At 38.9% G+C, this 22335-nt stretch overlaps 1 protein-coding gene across 2 annotated transcripts in view; it reads right to left on the bottom strand.

The window, feature by feature from the left end:
• NKAIN2 (sodium/potassium transporting ATPase interacting 2) overlaps nucleotides 1–22335 on the bottom strand; it is a 967202-nt gene that overhangs the window by 800471 nt on the left and 144396 nt on the right. The window lies entirely within an intron of this gene.

Raw genomic sequence — 22335 nt, 5'->3', positions numbered from 1 at the left:
TAGATTTCTCCAACAGACAGTATTTGTTTTGGTATCTGGGGAGCAAATAAAAATCTGGCAGCAAACATAAAAGTTATAAAATATATTGATCTCTGATTTTGATAGTATTAAGCCCCTGGTTTGATTAATATTTATTTTATAGATACTGTGTGCTTACCACGCATCGGGCACTATTCTAAGTGCTGTACATGTATTCTATTATCTATCTAGACCTCACTACGGCCGTACAGCTTCTATGATAGACCAAAAATGTCCAATGCTATGATCTGCACAACAGGATAGGGGACCTACATCTAGAAGCGAAAGAGCAAATGATGTCAATCTAAATAGGAAAAATATCATATATAGGCTTATGAAAATATTTGTGGGTTTTCACACTCAGGAATATTTTCTGAGCAAGAACAAAGTTGTGCCAATATTAATGGGTCAGAGGGACTTACTCTAAGCTAACACTATGCTCTTATATCTTACAAAGCTTTCCACAGCACCCAAAGGGTCCCACCATTTAATTATGAGTTTTTTTTCCCAATCTTTCAATAATATCATGTTCCAGACACTAGGCCAAGTGGCAGTATTCTCAGTTACTCAGATTCATAAACCTTAGTTCCAACTGCCAATTTTCACAGTAAAGTAAGACTTCTTCATTTTGCAATTAACCTTCCACAATGCTATTTTTCACAAGAACCCTTTGAGTTCTGGGACGACCTCTAATCAAATCATAAAAATTCACATTGATCAAATCTGGATAATAATATATGTTAGTTGTCCAGACTGTTCCAGAATACAATTAACTTTTAAAACCCCTTTTTAACAACTCTTTAGAACTACATCAACTTTGAACCATATCAATCTTCATATACAAGAGCTAAACTTTTGAGTGGAAAATGGACATATAACCTATTTAGATCTCATTATATGTATCTTGTCCAGGAGGCAGGAAACAATGGAAAATCATCCCAATCCTCCCAACACCTGCCAACACTGTATATCCAATGACAGCTTAGTATAGACGTGATAAGGGCAATAAGCTTTCCCAGAAGAGGAACTCTTACCATCGTATTTCAGAAAGATCAGCCTACAATGTCAAATATGCAAGGATCAAATCAAAGGTATCCATCCAAACTACATAAAGAAATTAACTAGAAAGCAGTGTCCACCCCAACTAGACAGGAGTCCTTTCAGGAGAAGCACCGTGTGTGCAGTAAGAAAGAGCAAACACTAATGAAGCGTATACAAACCCATAATAACACAGGGCTCTTAATAGTTTTATGAAGAAGATGCAACACACACACACACACACATAATTAAAATAATTCCTAACAAATACTACTTGGGAAAATATCTTACATTTATATTCTATGTTTAATACCCCTATCTATCCAAAACAGCATTGGCTCCACTGTCATCCTGTCCCAAGGACTCCATCATCTCACTACATTTTCGCTTTATGGATTTAGCACCACTTATATACTATGTATGTACTTATTATCTCTCCTCCTCAACTAGAATATGATCTTCCTCAGAACAGAGACTTTTCCTTTGTTTATGCCATATTCCCAATGCTAAAACATCTTCTGTATAGGCAACATATCGGTATTTAATGAATATGAATCAAATAAATGAACAATTTTGATACTTTATAAAACATATAATCACCACAACGTATTACTTCAACAGTAAGGATTTCTTTAAACTCTGTCTTACTACAAAACGACTAATATTCTTAAAAGATCAATATTGCTCAAGAATGGAGAAAAAAAAATCTAACACAAAATCCTCATCTCTCAAATGAGAAAACTGAAGTTCAAAGAGAGTTAGCTAAAAAGAGTAAGTCAAGGGCTGATTCTGTGTCGTCTTCTTTTTCTGTACTGTTTCCTGAGATAAGCGTCCAAACCTCTGTGACAATAACAGACCCACCTGTGTTTTCATTTTACACTCCCTTAGATTTATTTTCAGTAACATAACTAAATTTCAACTTTATTTCTTTTGTTTTTCTTAACAATTACACAAAAACTAGCGTTATACAACAAACTCCCAGATACATGCCAGTCACTGTTTTAGTTTTTTGTTTTGTTTTGTTTTATGATAGATGTGAAACTTTGCAAATAATGTTGAAGTCCCATCAGTTCCTCAGTTCTGTTAATGATCTTCCTTCCCAGAGGGCAACCATGAGGCTGAACGTGATGTGTCGCTTCCAGTCTATTTTTATACTTTTGTACTGAAACATGTCAATTTAAAAAATCACTATTGCTTTGTGTGTCTCTAATTATAAGAGTAATATAATATTGAACCAATCTGCTTTCTCATCATTCTATATTTTGTTTTTGATATTATAGATTTGATTCACACACAGATGTCTAGCTTATGCAGTTTTTATCAACATGTATTATTCCATCTCATGATGGAATTGTTCATTTTTCTTCTACATCCTTCTAAAAGTTAACGTCTTCTTTCAATTTATTTACTTTGGTCAATTCATTTTTTAATTTAAATCCTTCCCTTTTGGGATCCCTGGGTGGCGCAGCGGTTTGGCGCCTGCCTTTGGCCCGGGGCACGATCCTGGAGACCCGGGATCGAATCCCACATCGGGCTCCCTGCATGGAGCCTGCTTCTCCCTCTGCCTGTGTCTCTGCCTCTCTGTCTCTCTCTGTGTGACTATCATGAATAAATAAGTAAAAAATCTTAAAAAATAAATAAATAAATCCTTCCCTTTTTAAAGATTTTTTATTTATTTATTTGAGAGAGAATGAGAGCAGGAAGGAGGAGGGGGAGAGGAGAGAAGCAGATTCCCCTATATGGGGCCATCCCATCATCCTGAGATCACGACCTGAGCTGAAACCAAGACTTGGACACTCAACCTACTGAGCCCACCCAGGTGCCCCTCAATCCTTTTCTTAGTCAAAGATAATTAACATACAGTGTTATCTTAGGTTCAGGTGTACAAGAAAATGATTCAACAATTCTATATTTTGTTTTTGTAGCAGACACTGCTGAGTGGGTAGCTCAAAATCCATTCCAAATACCCTTGTCTCTTTCTTTGCTCCACTACAGAGTCTCGGAAAGCAAAAGCTTCCCTTTCTTTAGCTTCCTTTGCGTCTAGCAGAGGCCACGTGACACTGATGTGCCCTCTTTAAACACTGTCAGCTCTCTAGAGAGTTAATTTTGATAAATATCTTGCTTTCCTGAATAACAGATTGCAGGCCCCTGTGCAACTCTCTATGCTTTGTTACCATATGAATATGGGCATGATATCTGAAGCTCTGGCAAGCATCTTCAAACCATAAGGAAAAAAAGACAAGGAAAGCGCATAGAATACTGGTTTTGACATCCTTGAGCTGGTGCAAACATTCAATCATTTATGTGTGCCTACAATGTGTGCCAGTCTTCTGGTTGGTGAGAAAATTCAACCTCTACCCTTAGTCATGTTTCTGTTTATGTGCAGCTGAATGTCATTGTGAACTCTTACCCATTTCTTCACATGTTACATTTATTTCCATTTCCTTTTCCTTCATTTCAATAAGATCTCTTTTTAACAATGCCCCCTCCTAGCCATGAAAATACATGTTATACTGCACATTCTACTGTACCATGATGAGCAAAATTTTCACCATGCATCAATTTTTAAAAAGAGAACGGAGGTGGCTGCCATGTTTAATAGAGTAGCAATAATGGTAAAAAAAAAAAAAAAAAAAAAAAAAAAAAGCGAGCAAAACATGAAGACATTTGATAATTTTGAAGGCCATGCCTTATTCTTTCAAAAGATATCCAGATAATGCTCACATTGCTTCGCAGGGGTGAGGCCTATACCTACAGGTGAAGGCAACCCAATCTTTATTCAAATCCCATTTACTCAGACACCATAAGCAGGAGATGGAAGCCTAGTTGGGAAGGTAGACACACAGAAGAGTAGAAAGGGGACTGTCCTCCTGGAGTTCCCAGCCCAGTGGAGAGGGGAAGAGACAGCTCCAGCACACTGCAACATACCAAGATAGCAGACACTCTGCAGATGGATGTACAGGACCTCTGACTTTGGGGGGCATGAAGCCTTGGGTTGGCCCTGGGGATAATCGCTGACCACCTCACTGCAGATTTAACCCTTGAGTTGACATTTCATGATGAGCAGATATTTGTGAAGCAGAAAAGGGCATTAGTGGGGAGAAAGAAAGGCATGAGCAATGACAAGAGGCACCCAGGCAATTTCAGGCAACGGTCAAAGATTATTATGAATGGAGCCTCAATGTGGGCCACAGCGCAGAAGATGCAGGCTGGGCTGGTTGTCACAGGCACAACCTAGTGGGGAAGTGAGGATTCAAATCTACAGGCACAAATAAATGAAGACTCTAAAGAATTACAAAAATCATCAAATGGCCAAGAAAGTATTTTTTAAATGTGTTCCGATGATACAAAAAGGAACATGTACATACTGGATCTCTTCAGATACAGGAAAAGACGTTTAATCTCTATAGTACTACTACATGGAAACTCCAGCCTCAAACATTCCTTTTTTAAATTGTCCTGCTCAGCCCCAAGAGGGTATCTTCGTTTTGCACATGTGATTCATCAGAGGACATAAGCCAGAGAAATCACCCACCCCCTCTTTCCTTGTTCTTACACTACAAGTGCTCCATTTCCTGTTTACAAGCCTCAGCTTCTTTTCTTTTTCCTCTCTCCTCACAGTGATTATACTGAGAACACATCTGAAAACAAAAGGTTGGGCGAGAATTCCAACAGGTGTAATTAATGTCAAGTGCTCCTGCAAGTGGCACTGCTTTCCTGCTGCCTCCTCCACCTGCTGCCTTTCGTGGCTGCCTTCTTAATGCCGTGTCCATCTGTTGAAAATGTGCATCCAGAATTCATCATTTTACATCCTGAGAGGCACCTGAACCCTCTTCTCTTCTTAAGTGAGCCCTCAGAGCATCACTTTATAGGCACAATTAGTTAAGTGTTGTGATGCCATGGAGATCAAGCACAGCGTTTTCAGTATCTCAAGGTGGTTTGTTCATAGTCAGAGACTTGGCTTGATTAAAAAAAAAAGAAAGAAAAGAATTCCAATCCTGTATTTTGCTATTTTGCTCATAAGTAGAAAGCACATGCTAGGAACTAATATCATCTTCATCTAAGTGCCCATAATACACACACACGTATATTTACATATTTATATATACACACACTTTTTTTTTATCATTGTGTTTAACACCAGCTGAAGATAACACTTGCCGCATTAAGTTTCTGTGCTTCACACTGACCTTCAGGTGGAGATAAAACCCCCAGTTAAGGTTCCAGCACCAATCCTGACCGACTGTACCTCAAACATGAGTGATGACATGAAGAGCTGAAATTGCTAAACGAACCAAGTAACAAAAAAATAAAATAGAAAGTAGTCGAGTCAGAAGAGAGTAACTTTTAAGGTTTTAAGTACAGAAATGGTTTATACTCCAGCGCTTAGCACCTTCCTAGCTTGCTACCCAGTGATCTCAGCCACGTGCCAGGAAGGGAAGAATCAAAGAAACTCATTATATTCATAACTGATAACAACCTCATGTGCTTTATCCCCCGAAGAATACTTCCTCCGAATTGCATGCACAAGTGCACGTTCTCAACACTGTCTTTCTGAAAGTGGAGTTTATGCTAGTAAAGTAGATAAGGCAGTTGTTTAGGAGAAATGATGAGGACGGTACCCAGTACTTCTCAAAACATAGTAAAAATGTTGTCTATTCCAGTTATGCCTTAGAGCAGCCCTGTATTTGCTTCTGGCTGGACAAACTCTTTTAGGGAGTGGGGGGCTAAGTGAAAGCGAATAAAAGTGTGGATACTCCTTTAATCATCATTCCTGAAACTAGATAAATACTTTCAGGGAATTACTGGAAGGGAATATAAGTACAGACACTCCTTAATGATCATTCTTGAAAGCCAGGGCAATTTATTTTATTTTTTCAGACTAGGGGAGTTTTATAATATTTATGTAAACTATGTCCTTAATATTTTAACAGTTAAAGCATAAAATAATCATCTTCTTTCAGAGTGAAAAAGAAAATGTCATGAGATTTAGAAGCACGTCTGTGGCCTTCGTTCAAGTGTTCCCAAATAGCACTGGGCACAGGATAGGCGATCAATAAATATCCGTGGAGTGAAGAATAGCCTTCTGCAGTGGACATTAATATAGCATTTTAAAGATGATAATCTTGAGGCTCAAAATGATGTGACTCGCTCAACTACGGTTGGTGCTTTTGCTACACAAACACATGAACTTGCCTTTGACTCTTGTGGGTCTGACATCACTAGCTTTCTCTATACTTCTTCCTGAGAAAATCCCCCTTCTTTAAACTCTTGCTCGGAGAGCTCAGTCTCAGCTTCAGTCCAAGTAACCAACTGTTGAGCACAAAGTATATCAATGCACTGTGCTACCTGCTGATGGATTATAAAGATAATCCTCTGCCTGGGTGAAGCTTATAATATAGATATCGTAAAATCTTACAAAAATGTACCTTAGTACTAAAGCAAATTAGGATGTTAAATAATTGGCCACCAACTCCTATGCACTGCCTAGGTTCCTTTCTCAAACTGGTGCAGGAAGGATGAGGTCTGATTTAAAGTTCTTCTCTTCTGGGGGATGACTGAGTAAACGTGGAGTGAAAGGAGAAGAATGAGCAGAGTTGGCAGCGGAGTTGCAGAAAATGGGAAAGCAGAGGAGTGCCCACGCACTCCCAGGATACTCCCAACAGAAGCTCCCTGGGTCAGGCTGGCCAAAGAAGCTTCATTTGGAGAGATTTCTGAAATTGCTGCCATTTCTGTGGAAGTTCCAAGCCCACCACAGGATCCAGAATCATCCCCACTGGTATTTAAGCTTTTATATACCCTGGGCAGCAGGTGGCACCAAACCACAGCCAAGATCAGGGTGGGGTGATTTTTTTTTTCTTTTCTTTTCTTTCTTTCTTTTCTTTTCTTTTTTTTTTTTTTTTTTTAACAGCCAGCCCTTCCTGAAGAACTATAGGCCAAGGAGCTACCCAGGCTGGCCTACACTTATTGCATTAAGCCCGCAATAATGTATGCTGACATGGTAAGCATTTTAGCATTTAAGAATGTGTTGAGCCCCTCTAATTAATTAGATCGTGTTTTATTGTATACCAATAACACAAGGCAAGATTTAAGAATGGATGCAATACATGACGCCAAAACAAATTATTATGTGAATTCAAAGGAGGAAGAGATGACATCTGATTGGAGAAAGGAGGAAATAAATCATGGACAAAATGGCATTTGAAATCCGCTTCAAAAGCTAAACAGCATCCTGAGAGCCAGAAAGGAGGGAATAATTCCAAGTCTGGGCAACAAAATGAACAAAAGCACCACGGTGGCTATTGTGAGGACTCTGGGAAATAAAGCAGTAGTTTAGTTTTACGTGATCACAGGAGATGAGTAGGGGAATGAAACATATGGGAAATTAAAGGAATGATTATCAATTACAGGGAATCTTGAATACTCTGATAAGAACAATGAGCTAAAATGTTGGCAGCCCTGGAAGACAGCAAAGGTTTCTGACCGTGGAGGAAGAGGGGGTTCCATGATAGGATAAATATGAGGCTTCCCAATCCTAAATTCCCAGTTTTCATCTCTTAATAAAACCAGATCTGCAACTGCTGTTAAGAATATTTCTGATCTTGTATCTCACTATAAACTAAAAGTCATCTAAGCTGAAAAACTTAACTACTGATTCCACTTCTTGACAACCAAGTTCAAGTCATCAGGGTCCAGCTTTGATTTTCAGCATCCCTGGCTGTCTGAGGACAGCTCTGGAGTCAGTAAAGATATAGGTGACCTGGATAAGATGGAGGAGGATCCCACAGCAAGGAATTCCATTGGCAAGGGGTGGATGGATCTAAGAGCTCAGATAACAGGACTAGGAAGCATGTTTAACTTGGATCCATTAGGTGAGAAATGGATGCAGGGCTCATTTAGCTTTCAGTGTGGGCTGGCATGGTTCCAGGACCCGGAGCGAAGCCGAGCTTCCAGATGGGGTAAGGGGAACGAGGTGGATACTGGATGAATGCGGGTGCAGGAAAGAAGCCGGGCAATACTCCAAACCCATTTGACATTTTCACTTAAGAATTATTTTTCAAACCTATAATCATTTTTGGAACTCCTATACATGCCCTTCCTGCATCCCCATGTCCTTTCAGTAATAAAATGAGGAAATTGAGATATGATATAGAGATGAGGGGGAACTTATGTCTTTATATCAGAGACCAATTTTTAAGCAAAGTTTTTCTACATTTTAGCCAGAATGACTAAGATATACATTAGAGCCATAGGAGGCCATTCATACAGCCTTATAAAGCAATCCAATGTTGCTGACACTAGGAATTCATACTAATTAAATCCAAGGAAATTAGAGGGGGCTCAAGAAGAGGCAATGCAAGGGTCAAAGGATAAATAGACAGCCTGTATAATAATGACGAAATACTGACTTATTTACTAAATCCTAGGCTACTAGAACAAACAGGTAAAGCAAAGGGCTGAGACAGTTTTCAAATAAATAAAAGAAAACAAAATTGATGTAGGTAATTTCTATTTCATACCACAAAGCATTCTTGGAAATCACACCGTAAAAGAGCTTTTGTATTTTCCCCTAGGAATAATTTTGTAATTGGATATTGTGTTCCTGAACAATAATTTGTTTTTCAAATAAATCAGAGATATGATCAACAATATGCAATAAAGGCAAAGAGGAACAATACTAGGCCTATATAATAAAACATCATCATTATATTTCTAGTTCTATGAAATGGGCATAAATGAATAGTACATGTTGATTGTATAAGGAGACCAAATGCACCATAAAATTGTGCATGCCACATGCAATATTACAATTATGTTGCCTCATAAATTTGACCTATCTAAAAATGAATATAGTAGCTATAATAAGCATAATTTAAATATTTAATCAACAATATTGAGTGCCGGGATCCCTGGGTGGCGCAGCAGTTTGGCGCCTGCCTTTGGCCCAGGGCGCGATCCTGGAGACCCGGGATCGAATCCCACATTGGGCTTCCGGTGCATGGAGCCTGCTTCTCCCTCTGCCTGTGTCTCTGCCTCTCTCTCTCTGTGACTATCATAAATAAATAAAAATTTTAAAAAAATTAAAAAAAAAGAAAATGTTGCAAGTGTCCTTAAATATCTGCTTTCCTTTTCTAATCCTATTCCTATCTATCCTCTATCTATCTGTCATGTTTGCTATGTTGCAGTTTCCCTTCTAAGCATTCCATAAGTATTAATTTACTTAATCTTCAGAACACTGTAATATTTGCACAATTGTTATGCTTATTTTATAACTAAGAGAAATGAGGTAACTTGGCTGAAGTCACATAGCTAATAATGGACAGTGCCAAGATTTGAAAGTAGGATCCAAAATACTACACTATGGAAATGCTGCTCTTTGGAAAAATGTTTTTTCTCTCAAAATTCTTCTGTAACAAGGAGAAGCATTCCAGTGATATTTGAGCTGTGTTCAAAAGAGGGATCTTTTGTTTCAAATAGTAACATAGACTTTCCTTGTGAAGATTTGAAGGAGTTTTATCGTTGGTTCTCTGGTTCATCTGTTCCCCCTTTTTCCCCTTCACTCCAAGAATATTAAACATTATCTGGAAAATTAAAGTGGGTCACAAGAAAGGCAGTGTGTCTAGTAAGCAGTTGACTATGCCACACAAATCCTCAGCCCTGATGCAGATGGCGCTGTGGTGTGTATGAGTTCAGGCCTTGGATAACGTTAGTGAAGTCATCATTTCTCCCCACTTTGTACAACGTCTTCCTGAATGAAGCAAAGGCCACCCACCACTCTAGGCCCAAAACACCACGAATAAAACAACAGTAAGCCAATGTATGTGATGAGAAATGAAATTCAGCATTCGTCAGCTAGAAGTGGAGGAGGAGAGTGGAAAAATCATACATGGTAAAAGGAGAAACTCCCCAACATTCTGCACAAATGATTACAGTGTCAGAACACTTGTAAGTCTAAGAGACAGTAGAAACTGAAAACACAAATAAGGTTAAAAGGACTCAAAAAAAATCATTGATTCTAAATAGCTGAGTAAGGAGAGATAAGGAGATGGGAAAGCACTGACTTTGAAATGATGACAGTCAAATGTACCCTCTCAAAATTCAGGGATGGCCCCACCAGAGGTTTTTCTTCAGACACGAATCTAGACTAGCAATGGCCAGTGGGACTCCTTATGAAATAAACCACTACACCAGTATATGTTCCAAAATGCCCATATGAAAACCCTGTGTGCCTTCTTCCAGTGTGCATAAGATTTTAAAATAAATGTTAACTTTCTGGTTGGTTGTGATACTGCTAGAGGTTTTCATTAAGATAACTAAATACGATGTTTATATCCACTTGCCTTAAGATCAATTATAAAATAGTTAGATGGCATATAAAAAGAACTTTAACTTTTTTATTAAAATCTAGTATAAAAAGAGATAATATAACAATAGGAGTATCTACGCTGCTGATAGATTTAAATGTTTTTTTTAAAGTTGTCTTTTCCACGCACTAATTTAAATAAAGTTCCTACTGACATGCTTCAACTATGTTATAAAATTATATTTTATTCTCTGCATATATATCCTCAAGGTAATCGAATATTTAGTCACCAACAGTTTTGGAATAATGCTGGTCAAATAACGGTGTCTTTAAACTATGTTTCAGCTAAGCTACATATATAAACATCACGTGTACATATCCATGCATATACACCTATATGTATCGCATGTATGCACATGCATATTAGGTATGATTTGGCTTTGTGATTATATGTAATACATATACATTATATGTATAATATGTAGTAACAGTCATGAAGGCTGATGATTATATCAGCATAACTAAAATTTAATTATTGGTATTAGCCAATTTCTTTTAGGGGCAGAGGGAGAGGGAGAGAGAGAGAATCCAAGGCAGGCTCCATGCCGAGTATGGAGCCTGACACAGGGCTCAGTGTCACAACCCTGAGATCATGACCTGAGCTGAAATCAAGAGTCAAATGCTTGACTGAGCCACCCAGGTGCCCCTGTATTAGCCAATTTCAAAGAAACATGTCATATCTCTAATTAATAAGAAAAAATTATACTGGCTCTGACTCCCCAATGCATAAGCACCTTTTTTTATTGGGTAAACTAAACCTCTCATTTTAATACAAGAGTAGTAGATTTCAAGTTACATATCACCAAACAAAAACAAAATGTTTATAGCTCTCGGGATAACCAATAAAAGGCAAAGGGTTTTTTTTTTCTTTTCTTTTCAGTTTATTTACTGTGTAATAATGCATAGTCTAAAACACGCTGTTGCTGAGATATAATGTAATTATAGAAATCTTTTAACATGTTCCTTCCGTTTTCTTCTATATAATTTTAAACAGATTATGTATTTAATCATCCTTTCATCCATAACACTCTCATTGTTTTTAGAACTGACTACTTATTTGAAATTAAATCATATCTTTTCTGTATAGTCTTTATTCCTATGTATTTTCAACAGAGCATGCATTACTATTTCCATCTTAACAGACCCGCTGTGACTTGCAGAATTTAAAATTAGCTAGTCTGGGCCTATCAAGTGCTGAAAAGTTACAACATGTAATGAGATTGGGTCCCTAATTTAGTGTAAAGGTTCAAGAACCAGTTTCTCCTTGAACAACCAATCTTGAATAATTTTTATTTCAGAATTGCATAAGCAGCGTTTTGAAGGGTTCATTCTGGTGTGTGTGTGTGTGTGTGTGTACACAGAAAAAAATGGAACAGGATAGGATACTATATGGTAAGGTTGGGCAAGAGCACGGTTTGCCTGATATTGGGGTTGGTGTGAGGCTAAGGCTTGGGAGGTATTATTTCAATCCTTAGCTACAAAAGCTCAACATCAACACTTACCAATATTCACACAATAATATAAGAAGTTGTAGAAAGGGGGAAAGCTTTATCAGTCGATGTTAAAAATGTGTCCTTATCTATTATCAAACAGAAAAAAACGCCTCATATCATTCCACAAGCCGTAAGTAGCGGCGGTCATTTGAGATCAAACTATCATCTCCCCAATACAATCTCAGCCACAAAAATAAAACGGTTTTCACAAGGCTCCTAATATTATGAATATTCTGGCAAGTAAATATAGCTCAAGTGCTGATATAATAAGAATTCTATTAGGGCTTTGTCCTTGCATATGCCTACACACATAAAATGTTCAGAAAGGGGAGTAGACTAGAACAGAAACTTCATTATGCTGAAAAATACCAATAATAATATGCTGGCAATTGTGCTTTGATTGTTCACATTTCTTCTAAAGTGTTTTTCTAGCCCATGAGCACGTGAGCTTTAAACAAATTTGATTACAGCCACAAAAGTATTTAATGAATCAAGAATAATACTAGTATACGACAAGAAAAGGCTTTATATAGTTTTAAGACTTGTTTTGTTGTTGTTGTTGTTGTACAAAATGGGGCACAGGAGAAAACTCGGTGCATTTATGGCACTGTGGGTTGTTTTTTTTGTTTTTTTTTTTTCCTTCTGCTTTGTCTTCTTTACTAGAATGTCACTTCCACATTTATGGTTGCCAATGCGCATTTCCTATCACCAAGAGCAATAGCTACAATGGCAGGCTACAGAACTCTACAAGGGGAAGGACACACACACGTCTATTTTGCATCTGCTACAGCACGCCTCGAACACTGCCAGTGCAATGTTAGACAAAGACAGGGAAGCCAGCTACTCAAAACTATTTCATTTTCTTTTTTCTTTTCTTTTCTTTTTTTTTTTTTAAATATGAACTAGAGTTAAAGGCACATTTCTCTGTCCTGACTTCAAAAGACCTTGACATTATTGCTTAGGCTGATAATCCCTGAAAAGAACGAACAGAGGCTGTAGTAAATCCCCCTTCCCACCACTTATCAGAGAGGTCCATCATTAGGGCTCTCATTCATCTAGAAAGAGTCTAAGGAATGGCTGACCAGTAAGAGGATCTAGTGCCTGGTGTGGGCCTCTGACCGTAAGAGAACTCTCACCTTACAAGGCTGGGGATAAGTCCTGCCCCTCCTCCCCCCAATAAAAGCACATGGCAAATGCCCTCAGCCTAGGCATAAGAGCAGGGGAGAGCCCACGAAAGGGTCATGATGCGGAGGAGAGATGCTGTTCTTAAGGCCACCTTGGGAGGACCTTGGAGTTGAAATCATGTAAAGACTTCACTTGAAGAACCGTCAAGGGGGCACACACCTAGGCCAGGGCCTCAGCGGTGCTCCCCAGATGCAGCTGAGCACTCTGAAGAAGGAACTCTCTGGAGAGAGAGCCACAGCTTCCTAGAAAAGCCTGCCTAGAGATGCAGACCTTCCTGACCTGCTCAGGGAGATGGAATAGAGAAAATCTGGAGGGAGGAGTGGTCCTTCCCCAAAGCAAGTGACAACAGCGAGGGCCTTTTGAGCATACCTGCGGAGGCAGAGGCGTGAATGAGACCAAGCTGGGAGATGAATGCCATTAATTTCCGGTCAGAGATATAGCAAATGATGGCCAGGAGCCTATCACAGCTGACAGGTGTCTGCACCTGGATCTGCTGCCTGGCTTGAGCTGCAAGTGTTTTCTTTGAAGAGTAGAATTAGGGGCACCTGGGTGGTGCGGTCAGCTAAGAGTTGGACTCTCGGTTTCGAGTCAGGTCGTGATCTGGGGATTGTGACATTGAGCCCTGCAGTGGGCTCAGGCACAGCAGAGTCTGCTCAGTTTCTCACTCCCTCTCCCTCTGCCGCTCCCCATTCTGACTAAAAATTATGTCTTCTTCGTGCTGGTAATATTAGGGGGAATTATAGGTCAAGAGAAATACGTCCTATCGACCAAGTGTTTGCATCCTCCTCTTCAATTTCCTACGTTGAAATCCTAACTCCCAGCGGGGCTGTATTAGGAGGCAGGGGCTTTGGAAAGTAGCTGATTCCTATGAGCAGAACTCTCATGAATGAGACTAATGTCTTTACAATAGAAACCCCAAAGAGCTCCTGTGTCCCTTCCAGCACATCCAGGCATAGCAAGAAGATGGCTATCTGTGAACCATCTTCTGTGATCATCTCCTGTGAACCATCAGGAAGTGACACCGAATCAGCAGGCACCTTAATCTTATACTTCCCAGGCTCCAGAACCCTGAAAAATAAATTATATTCTATAGAAACCACCCGGTTTATGATATTTTGTTATAGCTGTATGAGTGAAGACAGTATGTCTTGGGGGGGATCTCATTTCCCTAGTTACTGGAGTTATTTGAAGCTGAGTTAGACAATGAGTTAGCAAGTATTTTCATAGTTCAATTAATATATTTCTTCTCTATGCATGATGTTAACAGGTTTAAGAAACATGAAAACCAATTTAAGCTGGAGAATCCATTTCTTCCTTTAGAAGGGAGTATGAATATACCCATTTGGCAATCACATTAGAAACTGAAGGAATATCATGTTCAAGGACATTTAAGAAATTATTTTTACAACAACCACTTTCTCGAAATAAGCTCTGTAAAGTGAGTACAAGGGTTGTGGTATTAAATCTGCCTTTCTCAGGATGCCTGGGTGGCTCAGGGCATGATCCCGGGGTCCTGGGATCAAGTCCTACATCATGGGGAGCCTGCTTCTCCCTCTGCCTGTGTCCCTGCCTCTCTCTGTGTCTCCCATGAACAAATAAATAAAATCTTTATAAATAAATAAATAAAAATAAATAAACAAACAAACAAACAAACAAATAAATAAATTCGTGTTTCCCATTTCTCTTTTTTTCTCCCCAGTCACCTGAAGGGCTCCTGGCAGTGTAGACCTGCCACATGCAGGCCTCTGGCTCTGCCTTCTGACTCTACTCTGTGCCACCAGACAAACAACTCCACGATGGCTCTGTAGTCTTACAGGAGGCATCTGAAAGACAGATTCACAGTGTGAGGCCAGGGCAAGCTCAAGACTTGCAGCATCAATGCATTAATGGCCACAAAGAAAGAATGCCATCCTCCGTCTAATTCTGTTATGTAGATGCCTGGCAAAACTTGGCTCATTTTCTAGACCCATAGACTCACCGTTTATATAAATTCCCTCTCATAAACTCTTTCCTGCATCAGCCCCTTCTCCCAGTCCCTAGCCCCCAAACAGTCACATTGATAACTTGAGTAAACCATTCAACTCACCACCTAGGAGTAACAGCTTCACTGGAGTTGGTCTCAAAGAAAATGTCTCATTGATGTAGGCCACATATTCAAGAACAATAGCCAATGGCTGCCAAAGAAATTATGAGTCGTTTGTAATGTCTTACCTCATTTATAGCATATTTCATTTCTTGCCTTTATAAAAAATAAACATCCATTCATTCCACAAATATTTATTAATGGGCTGATTAATCACATGGTGGCACTCTTGTACGCTCTAGGATAAGGTCAACAATGCGTCCCACATGCTTGCTTTCCAGAAACTTAGATGCAAGACAATTACATAGATGAGGAAATACATCATGTCAGCCCGCGGTGAGTGCTTTAAAGAAAACTAAAATAGGTTAGGCAACACTGGCTGGTGGAATTATTTTAGATAGGGTGGTTTGTGAAGGCCCTCGGAGGAGACATATGAGTAGAGAACAGAGTCGAAGCAAAGGTGTAGGGTAAAAACATTCTAGTTGAAAGGAAAGACAATTGGAATGCTCCTATTGCAAGAATGGCCAAGACCACCCGGCGGGGCTGGAATGATAGAATGTTAAGAAGTAAGATCAGAGGACAGAGGTGTGATCTTCTAGGATTTTGGAGGGCACGGAGAAAAGCTACGTGCAATTAGAACCCACCAGGGGATTCTCCTCAAATACATGACATGCTGTGATTAGGCTCCTAGGGGACCACCTGTTCTACACTGTGGAAGACCAAGAGTAGGAAGAGAACACGGAGAGCATGGCGACTGCAGAAGTTCAGGAAAGAGGCAGTAAGAGTGGTACTAACATAAGTGCTGTGATACAGGGAGGACCTGTTGATCAGGAAAATATCTTGAAGGCAGAGCTAATAGGATATGTTGACAGAAAGATGAAGGGAGGTTAGAGTTGTCATCAGATAAATTCATACAATACATTAGCTGGTTTTCTATTTGTATTCAGTTTTGTTTTTTGTTTTTTTTTTGTTTTGTTTTGTTTTGTTTTTTTTCCTGCTGGGGCATAGTAAAGAACTGGAGATGGCATTAGGAGAGGAGCTGGTGGGCTAGGCTAGGCCAAGGAAAGCCTTGCGAGCCATGGGGAAAATGAGAAGTTAGTCTAGTTTCGGTGGAGCCAATATTCAAATCTGGCACATCCAGCATCCGCTGGTTTGAAGAGAAAGATGACTGAACAGAGAAGGTAGCGACTCTGAAACAACTTTAAGTCCAACTTGAGGAACTTCACATCCAAAATTCAGGGAGATTCAGATATTAACTCCTCTACCAGACAGATCTTGAGGGCCAGGGAGTGACAGATGGCTCCACATGCAGAGAGGTGAACAGAGTAGAGATCGCTGTCCCCAAAGCATCTCATCTCACAGGAGTTGCCTACAACTTCCAAAGGAATGAAGACAAAGGATGAGATGGTCTATAGTTTCAGATTTAGTAAACCTATTTCTTCTTCTAATGACTTGCAACATATTTTTTTCCCTACAAAAAGCTCTCTCTCAACTTTCCAGGTACAGCAGCACTCAAATGGGTGTAGGGAGTACCCTTCTATAGTCCCCAGTTTCCCAGCTATTGGGAAGCTGAGACTCTAAATGTCTCCTGGTTCTGCCATTTCAGGATCAGGAGTTTGGAAAGACAATAGCTATGATTAAGAGAAGACATGCTAGTGGCAAATACCCCTTCCACTTGTAAAAATATTACCAGTATCATGACATTGTGCATTACAAATATTACCTCTATATTTTCCTTCCATAAAACACAATCAATCCAACTGAACCGTGATAGCCTCATGCCCACAGTAAATAATTTAACTAACTAGAATTTCAGTGAAAAGAATCACGTAATAAATCACGAACATTAATGTAAAAAAGAAAATTAATTTTGAAGTTTTTTGTACATCCCTTACCCTCTTAATTATTTTAAGAAATAAGTTGTCTTTCTGGGTGGTATATTAACTTAAACAATGGCATATTAAAAACCCAATTCCTCTAGGACTAAATTATAACACACAGTAGATCATTTCTACAGTATAATTCAAGTGCATACTCCATGGAAAACTTAAAAACACCTAAACTGAAAACAAAAATTATATTAGTAAAAGAAGAACTGATGATAGAATTGAAGAACCTTGATAATAATTAGACATATAATCATTCCAAAGTAATTACTTTGATCTAGATCTGTTAAATGTAACATTAACAGGAAATATCCTACTTGCTGAAAAACACAAGATATATATCATGTAATTTTTATATACCATTCATTTTTCCAATGTGCTTGAGTTTCCATGATGGAACCAGCACTGTACCAGGTGCTAAAGATACAAGAATTAAAGTTCAGACATGGGCTAAAGAGGTACTTTGACATTTTGAAACGATAAAAGAGAATTAGAGATTCAGTATAGGGATGATTTACGAATCTATTTTTAAGATATTGATGGAATATTTTTAAAACATTATTTTTCTATAGGCAGATAATAGTTTCATATGGTACGCTGTGCTTCTACGGCCAAATGGAACCCCAAGTTTCCTGTATTAAAAAATAATTGATTTTAAACAGACTTGACAATAGAATTACAGAAGTCTTTAGATGAATTTTTGTTCTATCCTGACCCAGAGACAGAGGGTTAGCTTGATCTCTTGAGTGAAACACTAATAAATGCCTTATCAGATCTAAGGTTTCTCCTGATTCAACTTATAACTTGGATGAAATTGTTAGAAAGGTAGTTATCCCCAGAAAATTCTGAGCATCTGATGGTTCAGAATTGTGAAATTTATACCAAGTAAGTGGGCTTCCTTTCTTCCTTCTAAGCCAAACATCCAAATATATTTAGAGAAATATAGCATTTTAATTACAATCAGGTTTATGAATGTAATAGTGCTTTTAAAGATGAAAATTTAAATTTAACCCCACAGTAATTTTGAGAGGATTACATGATTACATAGCTGATGTTTTTGCAGCTTTCATCAGTATTCTTTACCTAGTTGTTTCAGTGATGAAGAATTTAAAAAGAATGAATTGTATCTCATGCAAAATGCCCACATCCTTAAGCTCTGAGCAACTGAGGATGAAAGTTGAAGTAGACGGTATACATGAACAGTGGAGGATACCAATCAAAGTACGTTCATGATATCCATAATCATTAGTCTGTGGCATGACAATTAGCTACAAATGGTAAACAGTCCTCATTAATTAATATAATCAGTTCTACATTTGCATAGCCAAGTAAAGGTTTTGGCTTTTCTTTCTTTACAGTTCTTCAGTAACTCTTTGAGAGGCAGCTATATATTCTTCTACCCTTTAACTAAAAATGCCTCAAACAGCAAATTAATGCTTTAAAATGCTGGCTGAATTGGTATGTTTAAGGAGCTCTGTCTACATATCTGTCTTTTCTTTCACTTTCTCTCTCTCCCCTCAACCCCCAGCCTGTGCTTTTTCCCTCCACGTACCCCAGAGATCAGAGATCACAGGCACTGTATTGAGCTCCTCCTAAATGGCTGTTTTCTTCATTGCTTCCAGCTTCCTTCACTGGAAATTTTAACACACTCCCGCTCCCTGTTCCCTAGTCAGAAAGTTCGGTTCTGGGGGTACCAAAGGGCTCAAATGCTAAGGTGGAAGGTCAGAAAAGGATAAAGCAGTGTGATGGCCAATAAAGAACACAAGCCAAGGAGAGGATCCCCTGAGTCAGCATCTTACAGAGGTGCTGGGGCCAAGGCAGCCATGGCGAAAGGGAAAGTGCATGGGTGAGAGGGGATGAACAGCCCTGAAGCCTCAGCAACCTGTCCCCATGGTGGTCTGGCCTCGGCTAAGAGAAGTAGACAAAGCCAGATATGTGCTCTTAAGTCCTTAATAGTGTCTTGGATTAAAGCTTTCCGCAACAAATATAAATAATCTTCTGGTGGTATACAAAGGCAAGAGAACGAAAAAGATAAAGTGTGAAGGAGTATTTCAGAAAATGAACACAAGTTAATTTGACTCAAATATAATATTTAAAATGCTACTATATCTCTCCTCCAAGTTTTTTTTTTTCACCTATCTTGGCTTTTCATGGAGAAACATGGACACATGTGTTCAGTTTAAGCTGAATGGGTGGAGTCGTGTATTCAGATGAAGAAACAGTCCAAGTATTTTGTAAGCCTTGAAATATATTACTATTACATGCTTTCCAGATCAGAGCTCTGACCTCGAAGACAATGGGCTAGAATAACTGAATTATGCAGCCATTTCACTTTATCACATCAATCAGGGCACTGACACATCAAGGCAGAGTGGTCCAGGTGAGGGTAACTCCCAGGGCTGAGACTCTGTGCTCTTTCTCTTCTTTTTTTTTTTGGGGGGGGGGGGATTTATTTTATTTGAGAGAGAGAGAGCATAAGATGTGGGGCTCCATCCCAGGACCTCTGAGATCATGACCTGAGCCAAAAAATCAAGCCTCCAACGCTTAACCAACTGAGCCAGCTAGATACTCCATGCTGCTCTTGAGTGTAGGAAAACAAGCCTGGAGGGACAGAGGCACCCCAGCTTAATAACAACTCCAGCAAGAAAGGTTTTCTTTCCTGGGTATAACAACATCTAGAACCTCTGAGGCTGGCACTTGAACGATCATTCTTCAGGAGACAGAGACTGCCAAAGGCACTTACTGATGCCCCCATTCTCCGCCTGATAGTCACAGCACAGGTATGTCTTGTTTGAACTTCTGCACCTTACCAAACACCAACGAAAGAGGAAAAAAAAAAAGCAGTATAGAGATTTCTTAGGAATCTGAACAATCTGGATCACAGAATGTGCAGGTTTTACTCTATCACACAGTTAGCTTGTTATTTAGAGCTGGGGCAATTCAGTGGGTTACCCCAAATTCCGAGTGTTTTTCTGTTGCATGATACAATTAATGACAACCCTCAGATGTAATATGACACAGTTTTTTTTAAGGCACATCATCTGAAAATTATGAAAAGACTTCAAGTTCCTTAAGGAAAACATGTTTTAAAATTTCTGCAGTGATAATTACATTAACACAGTGAGAGTTTTGAAGCTCCCTGTAAAATTAGATTTAAAAATTAAAGTGTAAATTTCATTTGAGGCACATCTAACACATCACACATATTAGAGCAAAGTATTTCAAAGAGATATATTTTAATAATATTTTATACAGTCAACATTTAAGGGGAAAATACAGACAATAAAAACAATTTCAGGGAAATTAGTGTTGTGTGCCACTGAAATTATAGGCGTTCATTCTTAAAATCATCACTTACATGTAAGGTCCTTTTTAATCCCAAGAGAAATACTTTACTTTCTCAACTCACCAACTAAATTCCTCATTAACCTACCAGAATACAGCTACACTGTTGTGCAGCTGATAACCCTCCCTTTTTATTATGCAAATAAGACTATACAGGTGGTTACAGATTTTGAAATAACTGTTACTAATTATACATTATTCTCCAATGCCATAATAAAAATTGAATGAACTTGATATTGACATAAGGAAAATATGCAGTTTAAGGAAATGATATGGTATCCGAAACAGATGTTAGCATAAATTACAGTCTAATAATTTGAGGGTGAAATTGTGCTGAAGGCTCAGTCATCCATAGTGGATTTCTTTATGACTTACCCAACAGGAATCAGGGTTAAACATTCTAAATATGGTTTAATCTCACTTGAATTATACACGATTAAAAGTTTCAATTTGACACAATTGACTAACTATCTCAGAAATTCAATTGTTGTGTAGAAATAGTTCACTTGCAAGGATAACTCCCAGCAACACAAGACATGATGAAGGTTTCCTTTGCTGAAAGAGGAGGAGGAAAAGACAAAAGGGAGTGAGTCTCACACTAAAGTAGGATGCACCGAGCAACAGTGGTTGGACAGTCGCCAAACTGACCTCAAAGGTCCAGGGAGGTCTGGGGAACAGCTGTGAGAACCAAAGGGTGTGTGTTCACAGTCTCACGATCACCATGGAAGAAGTTGGGGTGACAGGCCGAACGAACAATGAGGGGACTAGGAAGGCCATTCAGTCTGGGTCTCACCTGCTCTAAGAACCTCATTTTTAGAAGCTGATGTTACCTCTTTTTGAGTTTTACCACATAGTCACAGACACAATGAAACAGCTCAATGAAAGGAGGTATTCATATTAAAATTCTCAATATATACAATATACACAATTTCCATAAGAATATCAGACATTTCTTTATTTTTTAATACACCAAGAGACACAACAATGGATGTAGCTGAACCAATCCTGACCTATGAGAGGCCCCAGTAAACCCAGAAACAGAGGACTGCAGATTACTGAAGACACAGCCCCGCACTGTGCTAGCTTTAGGATATTGTCATAAATGCCATTATTAGTATGTTTAATGGTACTGACCATCAGAGCAGGGGATTTGCTCTGGGAAAAGCAGACTAATTGCTTTTCCAAATATAAGCAGTTATACTGACCCTGGACAAAGTGGGAATAAAAAACTAGAATTCAATGTGAGTACTTATCTTTTTTTTTTTTTCTTTTAGAGAGAGAGGGAGAAAAGGAGAGGGGAATCAGAGGAGGAGAAGTATAGTATCTTAAGTATAGTATCTTAAGTATAGATACTTAAGTATAGTATACTTAAGTATAGTATCTTAGTATCTTAAGTATAGTATCTTAAGCAGGTTCCACACCCAGTTCGGAGGGGCCAGCGTGGGCTTGATCTCACAACTCTGAGATCATGACCTGAGCCAAAACCAAGAGTCGGAAATTTAATCAACTAAGTGACCCAGGAGCCCTGTGAGTGCTTTATCATCTTAAGGATTAGCAATTGCTTCAATTGGGATGTCTGGGTGGCTCAGTGGTTGAGCTTCTGCCTTTGGCTCAGGTCATGATCCCAGGTCCTAGGATCGAGTCCTGCATCAGGCTCCCCGCAGGGAGATTGCATCTCCCTCTGCCTATGTCTCTGCCTCTGTCTCTCATGAATACATAAATAAAATCTTAAAAAAAAATTCCTTCAATTTATAAACCACCACTATTTTACCCCTCCTCTACAACACTGTGAAAACACCTAAAATATGGTTCATAAATCTTGAAGTTTCCACATATAAAATTTATATATATACACATGTGTGCATGATTTGACATTTTTGAAAACATATTTGACATTGCTCTTATCCCCGTGGTATCAGGGTG

The sequence above is a fragment of the Nyctereutes procyonoides genome, unplaced genomic scaffold (assembly GCF_905146905.1).
Source record: "Nyctereutes procyonoides isolate TBG_1078 unplaced genomic scaffold, NYPRO_anot_genome, whole genome shotgun sequence".
NCBI classification, from domain to species: Eukaryota; Metazoa; Chordata; class Mammalia; order Carnivora; family Canidae; genus Nyctereutes; species Nyctereutes procyonoides.
Note: the sequence above shows the minus strand (reverse complement) of the source record. Positions and strands in the feature narration are given on the sequence as shown.